Source organism: Oratosquilla oratoria, chromosome 6, assembly GCF_046742065.1.
Source record: "Oratosquilla oratoria isolate Oo_2021 chromosome 6, ASM4674206v1, whole genome shotgun sequence".
NCBI classification, from domain to species: domain Eukaryota; kingdom Metazoa; phylum Arthropoda; class Malacostraca; order Stomatopoda; family Squillidae; genus Oratosquilla; species Oratosquilla oratoria.
The window spans coordinates 10,005,366-10,021,084 of NC_134782.1; the positions used below are offsets into that span (position 1 = coordinate 10,005,366).

The window sequence follows — 15,719 nt, forward strand, 5'->3', positions numbered from 1 at the left end:
ACTGACTTCCTTTATCTCCAGTCCAATATAAGTTTATTGTTACATTCAGTTAGATTGTGAGGTTTCACCTAATGTGATATATCGTCAGTTATTAGGAAAGAGAAGAAGACGAAGATGAAGACGGTAAAGAATGATAAGAAGATAAAAAACAAGGAATAAGAAAACAAAGGAAGAGAAGACTACGAGGAACAAGAAAACGAAAAAGACGACGACGACGAAGAAGAAAAAGGCAAGGAAGAATGAGAGTAAGAAGACGAGGAAGATGACGAAGAAGTAAAATTAAAAAAGGAAGAAGACAGAGGTGAGGAAGATGAAGAAAAATAAGAGGAAAAATGAAAGTAGAACGAAAAATAAGAGAAGAGGAGGGAAGAAAAAGAGGAGGAAAAGGAGAGGCAAAGGAAGAAACAAGAAGCGGAGGGAGAACGTAGCGAAGTAAGATTTGTGTAAGGAGGGATGGGATGGAATGAAGAACGAGAGGAGAGGAGGAGGAGGAGGTCAAGGAGGAAAGTGAAGAGGAAAAGGCAAAGGGTCAGGAATAGTTACACAGAGTTACATGGAGGACAAACGAACAGCAGCAGACCTATTGGTCCTTGTATGGCTATGTCGGTACCTAACCTAATCTAATAGTGGAATATATTTTTTACTATATAGGAACAAATAATTCTAGTCGAGGATTTGTAACTAAGTGAATGTCGAGACGTTTTTTGAATACCTCTACAGTGGAACAAGAGAGAAAAGAAGGAGAAGAAAGAAGAGAGATCGAGGAAAAAAGAGGAGGAGGGAGAGAAGAAGAGGAAAGAGAGAAGGAGGAGGGACAACAGAAGAAGAGAGAAGATGAGGAGGAAGAGGAAGACAGAGGAAACATAAAGAGAGCCACGAAAAATGGGAGAGGTAAAGAAGAGAAAAAAGGAATTAAATGATAACGAAGGAGAACAGGAAAGAAGAACATAAGGAAAAAAAGAAAGAACAGAGGGAGAAGAAGAAGTAAGAAAGAAAAGAAAGGAAAGACAGATTTGGGAAGGAAGAAAGAATAGAAAAGAGATGGCAGAGAAAAATAAAGAGAAAGAGAAGGGGGGACAGGGAAACAGAAAAATAAAGAAAAGGAGGTAGAACAGGAAGAAGAGGAAGAGCTGGATAAAGAGGAGTGATGGAGGAGGAAGAGGAGGTAGTAGAAGGAGAAAGGGGAGGAGGAAGAAGAAGAGGAAAAGGAGGGGAGGGAAGAGATAGAGGAGGAGAAAGATAAGTGAGATAAGAAAAAATACAATAAAGACCAGGAAAAGAGGAGGAAGAAGAGTAGGGGTAGAAGTAGGAGGAGGAGGAGGAAGAGGAGGAGGAGGGGGAGGGGGAGGAGGAGGAGGAGGAGGAGGAGGAGGAGGAGGAGGAGGACGAAGAAGAAGAAGCTCGATGAGGATGGCTTCTTCAGTCGACCGGTTCCCGGCGAGGCGTCGAGTGGTCGAGTAGTCGTCGCCGTCGTCCGTTGTCGTCTGCGGTGCGCGCGCGCAGGTGCGTTTCGTTCAAGTGCTGACTGGGGGGGTTGGTTGCTGGGCACTTGCTCATTGTCAAGGAAAGCGCTCTTTGAGTTTATGAGGAAATACATACATACATGCATACATACATACATATGCATATATACATACATATATATATATATATATAATATATATATATATATATTATATATGCATATATATGTATATACATATATATATGACAGAATGAGTGGGAAGGGTGATGAGGTAAACGCCAAAAAACCGTAGGAGTTTTATTACTAACGTTTCGTCTTTAAAGGGCTTCCTCATGCTCTGAGGAAGTCCTTTAAGTGCGAAACGTCAGTAATAAAACTCCTACGGTTTTTTGGCGTTTACCTCATCAACCTTCCCACTCATATATATATACATGTATATATATATATATATGTATATGTATGCATATATATACATATATATATATATATATATATATGTATATATATATATGTATATATATATGTATGTGTATATATATGTATATATATACATATATATATATATGTGTATATATATGTATATATATGTATATATATATATCTATCTATCTATCTATATATATATGTATATATATATCTATATATATACATATATATATATATATATATATATATGTGTGTGTGTGTGTGTGTGTGTGTGTGTGTGTGTGTGTGTGTGTGTGTGTGTGTGTGTGTGTGTGTGTGTGTGTGTGTGTGTGTTATATATGTGCAAACATATCAGCAAATATTAGTGTTTCCATCGAACTTTAGATGTGTATTTCTACATATATACATTATCCAAAACATGCAAATGTGTCTGTGTATGTCTAAACACGCATACGCGCGTGCACTTACATTGTCAACATTCAGAACGCTAGGGAATGGGAAGGCACTCAAATCGAGGCCAAGGTGGAAGCTGCCTCAGGAATGAGTTAAGGGCTGCTCGGGGTGATTGCCCCGGTGAGCACGACCGAGTGGGTTAAACAAGCATCCGGGAATCGAGTTCAGGATCAGTAGTGTTACGGTCAAGATCTCTACCAATTTAGCCACACTCTGTTACTATTTATTTAATTCTTATTTTATATTTTTTATCTATTCATTCATATATTTATTTATTTACTTATTCATTCCTATGTTTTTAAATTTTCTTTTCTTTATTTATTTATTTATTCATTCACTCATACATTTATCTATTTATTTCTTCATTTATTCATTTATTTGTTCATTTCTTTATTCATTCGTCTATATATGAATCTACTTTTGTATTCATATGATTTATTTGTTTATTCTGCTTTTCTACAGATTGATTGATTGATTTATCAACTCTGTTTATTTATTTTTTGTTCATCTATTCCTTCATCTATTTATTTACATATTCACTTATCTGTTTATTCGGTTATCTATTGTTCTACTTAGCAATACGTTCTACTTGTCTATCTGTTAATTTATTTGCTTGTTTTATTCATTTATTCATTCTGTTTCTTTATCTAATATTTTTATCAATCATGAGAACGTGATAACTGATATCCCCTCAAGGTAGTTTGAGTACCATCTCGCGTTACCTTAAAAAAAAAAAAAAACGTAATTTATCCTAAAAGGGTTAAACTCATCTTCCCGAACGCCATATAGAGGTTTTATTTTGTCTGTCACCGGAGGATTTTATCGGTGACTCGAAGAAGTGCACGCGGCAGGATTATAACCACTGTTTGCATGTGAAAAGAAAGTGCTGTGATTGAGCGCATGTCATTACAAGTGAATCCCCCGAAAGAAAAGTAACAATGAGGATATACACACACACACACACATATGTATATATATACATATATATATATATATATGTATATATATATATACATATATATATACATATATTATATATATATATGTATATATATATGTGTGTGTGTGTATATGCATACATATGTATACACGTATATATATATGTGTGTGTATATATATATATATATATATATATATATATATATATATATATATATGTATATACATATATATATATATATATATATAACGTAGAAACCACTGTTGGAGTAGAAAAGACTGGAAACAGGGAATCTATATATTTCGATTGCAATCGAAAATATATAGATTCCCCGTTTCCAGTCTTTTCTACTCCAACAGTGGTTTCTACGTTATTGACAAATGTGTGATTACATTTTTCACCTGTAATATATATATATATATATATATATATATATACTGCCACGCCTCATGGACCCGATGGATGGAACACGGAAAGGGATAGTATTATGCGCGTTTGGTAATAAAAGATATTAATACGCGGTGGATACCGTGTCGAACTTATGGACTGGTGGTCGTTGAGTTCGATTCCCGGGACCCGCTGCGTGCTTCTTGCGTTGGTTTCCGGCAAACCTAGCCAGGCAGGGAGTCGACCCAAACATCGGAAAAAAGAAAGAAAGAAGAAGAAGGAAAAAAAACAACAACAAAAAAAACGGGCTGCTGTAAATGACAAGGTTTGCCCGATCAGGGGTTTCTCACTTCCCACTTCGTGGGAGTGGGATGATGAATACGAGGAGAGGTTAAAAGCTATGGTGTGAAAAGGATTGGTCACGTGATCAGGTCACCAATGGTGTATTCTAGAAAATTACTTTTTTTTTCTAATCAGACCTGGAGAAGAGGTGATTGTCACTTTGATTAATTCAACCACGGTGTCAAAGTGTATCTAAATCACTGAGATTAACGTAACAGACTCTATTCTGTACAACAACTGACCTGTAGAGTGCTCAGACTGCAGACCGAATGAAGAAACAACAACTCTGACAACGGGTACATAATTTACAGATTTCGTTTTGACCGCTTATTATTGGTGATAGATTCCTCTTGACAGTAAACACAATAAACATCTCCCACTTGTTTTCGCTGGTTCATCCATGTTTTAAGATAAAAGTCGATGAAAAAGAATCTGTCTTGAGTTTATGGCCACATGAGAAAGAGCACTGGTGGTCGTCTTGTATGGTTGTGCTTACTGTGGAATGTATATAGGTGAACTTGGTGCACCTATTCAGGCTTACCAACCTAACCGAGTGGACGCTCCGCAGGAAACAACATTTGTCGTGTTCATTGTGACACCCACAAAAACGTGAACATACTTTTCAAATCCTTTGCTACATTGACGTATGATACATTCTCGAGATCATTCAATTAAGAACAGGACACTATATTAGAGTCTCGTGCATATACATGTTGTGGTGATACATTTTATTGGACGTGTACATCTAGTGGGAATTCCAGGATGGGATTCTTTATATTAGGGAAAGAGTAGTATTAAGAAAGAAAAGAAAAAAAAGCCGAACACTGGCTCTTTTTCTTGAAGATCTGCACAAATACACACAGGTACATCCTATATCAGAAGCTCTACCAATTTCTGGGATATTAACTTCATATACCAGAGACCATTTGTCCCCGAGTCATATGATATCTTGGCTCCTTACCGGAGAGATATACAGAAAAGGGAATCCAAAATCCTATTACTCCATTTCATTCCCTCGTCTTTTACGACACGCATGGGAATATGATAATGGCATTCTTATCCCCTCACCACAGGAGCATGAGGAAAGAAGAGTTGTTATGTTAATGGTGGCAAAGAAGAGACTGCATACAACACTTATTACCTCCATCCTCCTTATGAGGAGTAACGACTATCGTATGTAAATATAACATATTTTCTGGTTCTCTAATACATCGTTTTCCACAGGTGTCTCACGAGTGAAATAAAACTTTGCAAATAAAAACGTAACAATTGAAAAGTACTAAGTAGTTTAGTTAGATAATTAGAATGACTATCGTATGTAAATATCACATATTTTCTGGTTCTCTAATACATCGTTCTCCACAGGTGACTCAAGAGTGAAATAAAACTTTGCAAGTAAAAACGTAACAATTGAAAAATACAAAATAGTTTAGTTAGATAATTAGAATGACTAATAACTTAGTACTTCTGACCACGGTTGTTAGTGATCAAGGTTTGGGTGCATAACTTCGGTTAACTTAACAGAATAGAAACGGCGCTGGTAAACTACAACCCATAACAACAGGGCCATGCGTATCCCATTAGCGCCCACAAATTGTTTCACAAACTTTGTCCACAATAAAACCGGCCGGACTGAAAAGGTAATAGTTAAAGGGGCATATGGATATAGTTGAGACTATGCACCTGATATATGCCAGTCTTCGAGATAGGATGTACGTGTTAACGTTAAGGCGAACACTGCAATTCCTGGTACACGTGAGTAGATGTATTGCTCTTTTCAAGTGGAAATACAAAAAGATTAACCACTGACATACAAAGTTACAAAATGTCTTCATATTTCATAAAAATGTATGTTACACGTATTTACTGTAGTTCGTAATATAGCAAAACAAAAATATTCAGTACATGCATCTACCTATGTGCACCAACAATCCATCAGTTCACTGCACGCCCTGGGTGGCGGGCGTATTCGCATCATACAGATGCGTTGTGTACCTCCTGGGTGACCGCTTATGACTGGGCTACACTGTGAAGGGTGGAGCACCTTAGGCGGATGGCCTTTTGTTGGTTGGCAGCAGCTGATTTCACTTCTTCCTCAAGCTTCAAGTTCAAGGCCACTAGTCGAACGTTTGGCAGGCTTTCAATAAGTTTCCTTCACCATGGGAGGGAGTCAGTCGTTAGGTACCTTTTCCTAAGGGTGTCTGTACATGGTGCTGCTGCATTTAAAGAAACGAACGCGTTTGGTGTCCACATGTGATATGACGTCATGTCGCACAGAACAAAAATCCTGTTTTATTTTTCATTTTTACAAACGCGGCTTTCAGTGGATAGTGATAGTGATGGCTTTGTCAGCAACAAAACAGCTTCTACCGTGAGCTCTTCGCCTTCACTGTTACAGTGAATGAGAGACATGGTTGTTGAAGAACAAAAACCGGTCGAGTTCTGGTACACTGGAGTATAACGCCGCACGCAGCGGGAACTCAGTTTTCGATTAAAGTCTTGATGAAAAGTGTGATGTCATGTTACCTTACCTTTGCACATCATGTCTGTAGTCGATCGTGTAAGGGTGGATATATTTGAGGTCTCTCAGATATATATATATATATATATATATATATATATATATATATATATATATATATATATATATAAATATATATATATACATATATATGCATATATATATACATATATATATATATTATATATATATAGATATATATATATATATATATATACATATATATATACATATATATATATATATATATATATATATATATATATATATTTGGTGGGGGTTAGTATGTTCTATAGGATGCTCGCTGGCCGAGCGGGCTAGAGCGTCGCTACTTGCGGCGGAGGTCGAGGTGACAGCAGTTCGAACCCTTGCCGCCAGCGAGTTGGACCAAGGGGATGGTTGGTTATATTCCACGCTACAAAGTCCTCCGTAAGGGGCACCGTTCTAGCCTCCTGATAGAGAGAAGTTCGTGGCGTCAAATCGAATCTTAAAATAAATTATATTCCATCATAACATAATGAAGTAGAAAGGGAAACCAAACATAACAGTACCAATGTTATGCACCTGCTGGGGCTAGTCCTGTGAGATGGAAGTCAGAGAGAACCGATTCTCCGTCGCCCGGGAGGCTGGCACACGGTTTCTGGGCAAAATCCAGGAAGTCTATCAACTACCCTCTCCCTGCACATTTTCACATGAGGAGAATTGACAACCGGCGACTACTCCTTTAATCCTGTTCCTCTCAGTAGCCCGTAGCAGTGAAACAGACCCACACCAATATAGCACCAAGAACAGTGTTTCATAAGAATGGAGGAGACTGCAAGAGTTTCTTCCCGGAGAGATCTGTGGGAAGTCCCGAGGGTTATTGTTGTCTACGGTGGGACTGTGGTTTTCCAGTCAATGAAACTCGAAGGAACAATTATCATAAAACATTGCCTTTGGGCATTCAAGAGGTCGAGGCGTTTCCAGTCTAAAGGTCATACTATACAAGAATATTAATCATTTTCCCTCCAAGGTCACCCTGTGTAACCTTGCATGGAAGAATGCTCACATGGCATGCGCAGTAACTCACGGAAGTCTGTACGTATTTCACACTGAATAGTTGGAAATTACGGATGATAGGAGTCGAAAGGTTATATTTAGTTCTTCATATTACTGTATCAGTTGCAGATGTAGAAGGCAATAGAGATTTTTTTCCGTTTTCTTTCCAGCGGAAAATCGTGATCATGAATATAGATATGCTTAGAATATCAACTTTTGGATGTTGAAGTAGTCTGGTGGTCTTTAAAGTGAATATATCTGATAATACCACTCCAAAACTGTTAAAGCGAAATCGATTTCAGCCCTTTGGGTGATATTTCTTTCTCGGTTGAAAGAAAACATACGATAGCCAGAGGGAACATACAAACTGACGCCATTTTCTCATGGGTAGTTACGGTCGTTTTTTTTTTTCGCTGGCCAGGCTCAGCTTAATCCTCTCCTCTTAGATGTAACCTTCGTAGCAAAAGAATTGACCGAGATAACCTTGCTTAGCTCCAGTCAAAGTCTAAGACTACCAAGTCTTTGCCTGCAGAAATCGTACCGACCAGCGTAGGGGGCGGAGACTCAGGCATGACATCATCTGGAGCGATGCCCAAGATCAGGGGTCACCTATTTTTTTTTTTCCACAGCTGGCCAGATAATTGAGAGAATGACGAGCACGGGGCACATAACCATTTCGTTCAATGCAATACAGTGAATACACAAAAATAAAGACAACCAACATATTTACTTACCAATATACAAAATACAAAATACATAGAAAATAAAGGCAAAAAATAAGACAACAAACATACATACATACATATATACATACATACATACATACATACGTACATACATACATACATACATACATACATACATACATACATACATACACACACACACACACACACACACACACACACACACACACACACACACACACACACACACACACACACACACACACACATATATATATATATATATATATATATATATATATATATATATATATATATATATATATATATATATATACCAAAACGTTTTAGAAAAAAAAAGATAAATACGCGTACAGTACGACGGCGCGGCGGGCCGGATCTGGCCCGCGAGCTCTAGTTTGGTGGCCTCTACTCAAGACGAGTTCCTCCCGACTATGCCTGTGCTTTGTATGACCGATCCACTGCCCTCTCGAGATCATCGCAAGTCCAGGCCAGCCACGTCTTGAACTTTTATCCTATTTCACACATTCTGTTACCCACATCAGATGACCTCATACGCAAGCCACGCTTCCCTTCGCGTGAGTTGACTTAGTGTTACTAGACTTTGAGGCTTCTTAGCACGGGGTCTGTCTCTCAAGTGGTTGAAATCGTTTGTGCCTGACATTACCCTGAAGAAGCGTAACGAAGAGGTAAACATGTGCTTTGCGTTAGCAAGAACTGGTTTACCAAAATAGTGGTTAACGAATGGAATAGACTAAAGCGGCCCATACACGATCAATTATATTGCGCAATTTCATTGTCAATACTCTGAATTGACAATTAAATTGACCGTGTATGGGCGATATATCGTCCATACACGGCCAATTTAATTGTCAATTCAGAGTATTGACAATGAAACTGCGCAATATAATTGATCGTGTATGGGCCGCTTTAGTGACCATACGGTGGGCGCAGAAATATTTTGGTTGTTTTAAGAAAAGATTAGATGACTTTATGGATAGGGATGAAAGGTGGTAAGGGAAATGGAACTACTTGGTGTAGGCCTTATGGTCTCTTGCAGTCTCCTCAATTCTTGTGTTCTTATGTTTAGGGCACTTTTTATCATCTTGTGTGGCAAATGTGTTCTACTGGTCCATCATTAGTTATAAGTCGATAGGTTGGCGGAGCATCCCCAGTTAATAAAACTAAAAAAACAAAAACAAAAAAAACAAAAACAAAAAAAACTAAAAAAAAAACAAAAAATACGGTAAGATAAGGAGTAGCATTTCAAGTGAAATAGGCCTACACACAATGGCACGAAGTAGAAATAGGGAAGAGATTAAATGTTTCGAACTCACAATGTTACTCATCGATCTCGGAATCCAGACAGGGAGTAAGTTCTGTCAAGGGGCGTTGGCTCTGCTTGCGGGACCCAAAACCTGTTCCGCATCGGTAAAGGTGCCGGAAGAAAAAAAAAAAAAAAAAGGTCACTGCATTTTCTTTAGCGTAGGATTTCTGCATCTCATTTTTATTTGTAGACCAGCACAACAACCTAAGTAAAACGTTTCAGAGTTTTTTCTCAGCATTTTGCATTGAGTGTCTACTTTGTTAAAATACTTAATTGGGTGAATATTACTCTAGCTTGATAACACATTTAGATTTGAAATATGTAAAGTATTTCGCCTTATGGGAGATATTAAAATCGGAAAGTTTGTCAAATTAGAGTGGGTGACGTAATACATAATTAATTTTCCATTGTTCAGTTCAATGTTGGAGTGTGAGGATTGTTCACAACGAAACAACGTTGTAGACATGGAAGTAAGATAGTTTTAACTGCACAAATATTTCGTTGAGCAATAGACATTTTCAGTTGCCCATCGTGCACAAACATAATCTCTAATTGACAGAAAAGTTTCGCTTCACATATGACGTCATGTCGATTGGTGCGTGTTACGTAAAGTCTAATATTAATACATGATGCCGTTTTGGTGGAGTGTTCATATGTGAACTATAGATAAAGAGTTCACTATGCAAGAACCATGAAATCCTCTCATCCCTCACACGATATATCACAAAGACAATATTATGCGCATGATAAAGAACAGCCCCAGCAACAGTCAGAAATCTACAATAATCTGCTCTCTGTGCCTCACAGCAATTCTATACAAAAACACATACAGTCCAATCACAAGACAAATACTCCTCGACAGAAACACAAAATCACCATCCCTCCCACGAAATGGGAAGTGAGAAACCCCTGTTGAGACAAGCGTTATCAGTTGCGGCGAGCCGTTAGGTTTTTTTAGGCCGATGCTTGGGTTGCCTCCCCACCTGGCCAGGGGTGTCGGGAACCAACGCGACATATCCCCTGCAGCGGGTCCCGGGAATCGAACCGTCGACCACCTGCTCGAGAGTTCGACAGACACGCAAAATCTATATTCCACCAGGCATCAACCCAATAAAAAAGTAATTTGCAAGTAAGAACCATACCGCGGTCAAGCCATCACCCTGCATTAGCACAGTGCCAACATGGAATTGGCCAAGCCACACACTCTAATCACCTGAGATGCAGGTACCACACAGAAGACATTGCCCACTCTCGCCCGACCTAGAAACGTTAAGACCAAGGTAAAACGAATACTATAAGGTACGTTGAGCACCCCCCCCCCTCCGCGCACCTCCACCGTGACGTCATAGGAAATCCAGAGGGGGAGAGTGAGAGGTGAAAGAAAATGTAAACTTTAAAGAAAACCATCTGTATGTATGGTAGATTTTAAAATTACACTATGATGTTCACAATACTGAAATTACTCAGTATCACTTTCTTATCCTCAAATTATCAGTATCTGAGATATGACCGCCAGAAAAGTTATAAAAATGTTTTCCATGCTTTCACATTAGGTGGATTATATTGATATGACGAGTTATTAGATGGGATGACATGTCAAGCGTGGATTTTATATGTAGACCTTTATCTCCACCAAGCTCAGTTATGTTTTAACCGGATTCTTTAGTCTGTTTATTTGCAATTGAATGAAAATTTCAGGAAATGTTGCTAATAAATAGTTACTTTCAAAATGACGGCTGTATACATATCCAGATGACCGAGTATTGTGTGTGCCACATAATTCAATCCATTTCTTTCTAAGTTTTTTATCTTTGGGTAGTGAAAAGAAATGTATATTTTTAACTCCTTTCAGTCTAACGGCATTGCACTTCTGCACTATACAAACTGTTGGTATTTTTGTATGTTATTTGTCTGCCTTAGCTACCCCTTTAAGCAGAAGATGGAGCTTCGCTCCACACACTGGTGTGTGAGTGACTGACAGCTCTCGACCCGCGGAACCCTGGTCTCGAGATTTACGTTGACGTCATCATCTACCTGCGCAGTGGAGATGTTTTCTGGCTCTCCCCCCCCCCGCTAACGTACCTTGTAGTATTCATTTTACCTTGGTTAAGACAACAACACAAAAATTCCTCTTCGAGTGACTTATGGACCAACCTGGTGACTGTTGCTGGTTACTTTGGGGTCGAGGGTCTTCTACTAAAGAGACCTGGGGCAACGGAGCAAATCAAAATAAGTAACCCGACCTCTCAGTCTTGTCACACCTTCCAGATTGTCGTCGACAATTGTGTATTTGAACAGCTAGAAACCAAACCAAACCAAATCAAACCAAATCAAACCTAACCTAACCTAACCCGTGTTAGTTAAGGTGGAGAGTCTAAAGTTCATCAGTGTGTGGGAGAAATTCTACAAAAGAGTGTAGTTGGGGTGGAGATTCTACAATTGACACCTCAGTTTTTGCGTTCTGGTTGTCTGTAGGTTTAGGCGTTATCACATTGGACTATTTTTCCTCCGACTGTCGGAGCAGATTTGCCGCCCGCACCTTTTGGGAAGGAATCTGATATGCTGGAGGGAAATAATTTTCCTTCAACATTGTAGGAGAGAGGGCAAACGCAGAGTATGGGATCCAATATATTTTACGTTTCGCCCAGCAGCAGGGCTTCTTCAGAAATAACACAGTTGAGAAACATCTTACTCCTTATATAGCCCGAGCTTGCGGGGAGAAACAAACATAAAAATGGTGTACACACAATTTGCGTAACGTAAAATATATTGGATCCCATACTCTGCGTTTGCCCTCTCTCCTACAGTGCTGTTGCAGTCGTTGCTGCTTTTACTCATCTTTCCTTCAACAAATCAAATGACATTCTATGTAATTTCGTTGAGAAGAAAAAAATAATTTGCCACAGTGATTTGACGGCGGAAAAAGTTCTGGAGGTGGGCGCTACCGTCGATTAATTGGAGGTTGGAGGAAAATAGCTTAGTGTGATAACCCTTTAAGAGAGTCAGAGTACGTTTGGTAGCTTCCGGACGCATCATAGACTCTTCGCCGTCCGCCGTGGATGGTACGACATCGTGCATTCCTGGCAAGAACGCGCCGTCCTTCACAGAACTTTTCCCGTGATTTAATAATACACGACTTTTGGTCGTGTCCTTGTCCCTTATTCGGCTCTTGGTAGCCGCTTTTGACGCTCAGGACCGTTTTATTATTTTCTTCCACTATTTGCACATTAAGAGAAAAATGAAAGAGGCATTATCAGAAGTCTAAAAATTTGCGAGACCAGTAGTTGGATCTTTCATGTCAAGAGTTAGTTTTGATGACCGACTTAATGAACTGAGTCTACTACTTCTTAAACAGTAGTTATTTGGGAGCACTACATGCGTGGGTAGCCACAGCAGTAGTCGACCTGTGTGAACGTGCCAATACATCGTACATACATTTCACGCCGTGGACGACACGACGTCGTGTCGGATATGAAAGGGTGCCGGGGCGACCACGGCGGTCGTAAATGACGTGTTGCCGTGGTCGACGCGTGTGAACACACGGATACCATAAGGACGTGCCATTCACTATGAACCGCGGAAAGTTGATGCGACTGTGGCTGAAGTATGAATATGTCAACTGTTATTCATTTGTTACTCACAGGAGATATACAATGCAAAAAGATCTTTAGCGATAATTTTGTTCAGATGATAAATCAACAATGATAATAATTATCTTATTTAGCAGCATAGAATAGATTACGGCCATCAAAGAGTAATATGAATTTGCTTTTTTTAATGCTATTTTTACTGCAAACATGAAAGACAAAAGTCTACTGTCCACGCTTTGATTATTGTACCGTATATCTCTAAGTGCAACTTGTATATCTATGTTTATCTTATCTCCACTGAAAAAGCAAAAACGTAGCAGTAGTAATGACGCAACAGTTAACCTTGAAAACACTAGCGAGAGTATTATTTCTATCAAAACGTATTTCCGTGTTTGCGTCATCTTATTCCGTAGCTGCTTGAGAAGTTTGTCTTTGATTCCATTACTCGCAGAACGGTAGAATAAAAAAAAGTGCCACCCGATAGTGTGACGTCATCGGCGCCACCAACGTCATCAACAAGTTCGGTGACCCTATCTGCCTCTCCCGGAGTCCTGCTCGCGAGTCGACAGACACGTGTTTAAAGTGATGTGTGAACGTGTGAACGGGGTATTTGGTTGTCGAACACGTTGGTTAAACCCCAAATACCCCGTTCACACGTTCACACATCACTTTAAACACGTGTCTGTCGAACCGTGTTCGACGAACCGTTTGACCGTATAAACGCCCTCTTAGGTCCTCACAACTCGAGATTGTTCTTCCAGGTGCCGGGAGGAAATGCAGTGAATCAACCCCTGCCACACCTGAAAGTACTTTTTCCCTCTTAAAGTACCTTTTGCTAGATGCGATTGTTAGCTTACCACAGCCAATGACGGGTGAGTGACGCGCCTCCTACTACCTGGCATCCTATCTGGATAAGCGCGTTGGTAGGTTCGGTTAAAATGATCAGCCGCGTAATTTGCAGCTCGAAGCATAAGAGCCCAGTTCAGAAACAAAAAATTAGTGCTCTAGACGATGGTTTGACGATTATCATTGAGCCATGAACGATCACCGTTGAGCGATAATTAATCTAACCAAGTAAAACGTATTCTGGCTGTCGTCGCGCTGTTTTGTTCGTCTTTGTGGAAACTTCTTGGAAAGGAAGTGTTTGATTATAGGGATCGCTTAGCAAATTGGCTTTACACCGAATACTTCATAGCGCTGGCTTTGCAGTCAAAGAATTAGAGGAGGGAAACATAAAATGATATCTGAAGGAACAAAACTACAAAAAGAAAAAAATATATACAGGTGTTCGTGCAATGGAAAATATTTTTTTTTTTTTTTTGTGAAAAATTTAGGCTTACCACACCACAATCAACTTTAGGGGCCCGTCCAAGATGGTGGTAGTTCCTCGAGAGATTCTTCAACGGCTATTGACGATTTATGCATTTATTCTGTCTGTCGCCAAAGGAGACTTTGGCCAGCAGAAGGATGACACTCGTTGTAAAAATTCCGTTCTGGCTGCCGCCAGGTGATTTTATTATAAAAATATGTGCAGCGACAGTGTCCGCTTCTCCTCTTATGTATCACTGTTGTGCATTTGCCAACAAGTCCCGCCGACTCTCCCGAGTTCAATTATGGATACCTTGACTTTCGCTGATGATTGTTTCATATACTTTTCTAAATATGATTTGTCTAATAATATATGGGAGGCCTTCCTTTTTCATGTATTTTTCTAACCACATTTTGTCTAATAACCGAAAGACTTTTTTCATAAGTTTAACTGCGCCATTGTGACAGCATCATCGATCAAATTCACGTCCTTAAACTTAGAAGAATGAATTGTACATTTGTTGATGTTTGTACAGCTATGCCCGTGTATTAAGGAACATTGTTCCTTGGTCCTATCATGACCTCCTATTTTCCTTTTTATCAACCCAACACGGCGAAAGACTTCCTTCAGCTGAAGAGAATACCCTAAAGTAAAAAAGAAAGAAGGATATAATGATGATGGACAACACCTACAGGATAACAATCACGAGCAACGCTTCCAAAGGCACGACCTTTCCCCGTGGAGGTTTTGTGCACTTGCGCGAATTGCTATCATTTGCAGACAGAAGACTGTCGCCGATTACACCCCCTCCCTCTCCACCCCTCCTCCCCCAAGTGGATTTCCTGCTTAGATTTACTGGAATGACCTCTGACCTCGGGGAAGAACAAGGAGGGGTTGATCACGGGGGATATCATCATGGGCGAATACACGGAACCGTTGGTGGATCTTTAAGATAGATCAAACATATCACCCGTTAAGCCCAGCTGAGTCCCCTGTTGTTTAGAAATGACCCACAAGTTGTTTGTGTACTATGGATTCGTGCCTGAAAAAGTGCGATGAACTTGATGTCCCCTGGGGTATGCAACCATAAACAAAGATGCTCCTCTCCACCTAGGACTAAAATCCATTTCTATTGATGATTCCAACAACAACAAGTTAAACGTATAGAAAAAGGAACACATTCGGGGCCAAACTTTCTACTCTTTTTTTTTCTG

General features: G+C 39.5%; 1 protein-coding gene across 1 annotated transcript in view; it reads left to right on the plus strand.

Annotated features, from left to right (window-relative positions):
• The first annotated feature begins 1,430 nt into the window (after positions 1-1,430).
• The window catches only part of LOC143026276 (uncharacterized), a 120,751-nt gene continuing 106,462 nt past the window's right edge, over positions 1,431-15,719 (plus strand). The window contains exon 1 of the mRNA XM_076186384.1: positions 1,431-1,503. The gene's annotated coding sequence lies outside the window, so the exon portion shown is untranslated. The remainder of the gene's footprint in view (positions 1,504-15,719) is intronic.